We start from the raw sequence: 1,177 nt of genomic DNA, 5'->3' as shown, positions 1-1,177 counted from the left end.
TACACACACACACACACACACACACACACACACACACACACACACACACAAACTCACAAAGTTTTCTTGATCCATTCACCTACTGAGGGGCATCCTGGTTGGTTCCATATCTTAGCTATGGGAAATAATGCTGCAATAAACATAATTGTATTGGTAATTTTAATATGGTCTTGTTGCTGACTATTTAGGTGAATACCCAAAAGTGGGATTGCTTGGTCATTTGTGAGCTCTATGAGGAATCTTTTAAGGAACCTCCATACTGCTTTCCAAGTGGTTGAACAAGTTTACACTCCCACCAAAAAGGAAGTAGGGTTCCCTTCTTGCCACATCCCCTCCAGCATCTGTTATTGTAAAAATGTGGAGTGCTTCACAAATTTGCGTGTCACACTTGTACAGGGACCATGCTAATCTTCTCTGTATTGTTCCAATTTTAGTGTATGTGCTGTTGAATTGAGCACAGAACATTTTTTTATATATAAAGTGGAATTGATTTTCTTAAACTAGACAATTCAACAAAAAGTAAGTTCAAAAGATTTGTCGTGATATTTTAGAACCATGTATTTCTTACATAAGCACACATTTAAGACTAAATTCAAGATATGTTAAAACAAAATAATTCCAGGTATTTGTTGTTCAACAGATGTGTAGGAGGAGAAATTCAATTATTCTATACAAGGCACCTATCATAATTAACACTGCCGCAAGTGTTAAGTACTTTTTTAAGTTTTAATGTTTTAAATATGTTTAATTTTGGGAATTTGCTTATATGCCAAAATTAAGATTGTTTGGTAGGTCATATAACTTTTCTATAAAGTATTTAAGATTTATGGTAGCAGACATATACAACTAAGTATGTACATTTCAGAGTTTATAGAAACTTTACTAATGAGAAGTTGCAAAGTCTTTGTATGAAGAAACAGTGAAGAGTTAAGACTTTGTTAACTACACAGTTTCTGTAAAAACTTTAGGGCTTCCTTACTTTATATGTTAGCGAGGAACAAAAATGATTATATAAACCATATACAGATGATGAGATGAGACATAAATAGTAATCTTAGAGGGTAAATTTAAAGACTACTCATAGCCTATAAAACTCTTGTTGAGCATCATAATCTTAGCCAGTTTTAAATGTACAGGAATATGAGAAAATAGTAAAATCTAATATGTAGTACACTTC

At 32.8% G+C, this 1,177-nt stretch overlaps 1 non-coding gene across 1 annotated transcript; it reads right to left on the bottom strand.

The window, feature by feature from the left end:
• Positions 1 to 351: 351 nt before the first annotated feature.
• On the bottom strand, positions 352 to 458 carry LOC122101174. The gene has a single exon (XR_006146325.1). It is a non-coding gene; the product is annotated as a U6 spliceosomal RNA (small nuclear RNA).
• Positions 459 to 1,177: the final 719 nt, after the last annotated feature.

Source organism: Dipodomys spectabilis, unplaced genomic scaffold (assembly GCF_019054845.1).
Source record: "Dipodomys spectabilis isolate Male_0828 unplaced genomic scaffold, ASM1905484v1 ptg000636l, whole genome shotgun sequence".
NCBI classification, from domain to species: domain Eukaryota; kingdom Metazoa; phylum Chordata; class Mammalia; order Rodentia; family Heteromyidae; genus Dipodomys; species Dipodomys spectabilis.
The sequence above is the reverse complement of the archived record's forward strand: the minus strand, read 5'-3'. Positions and strand labels throughout refer to the sequence as shown.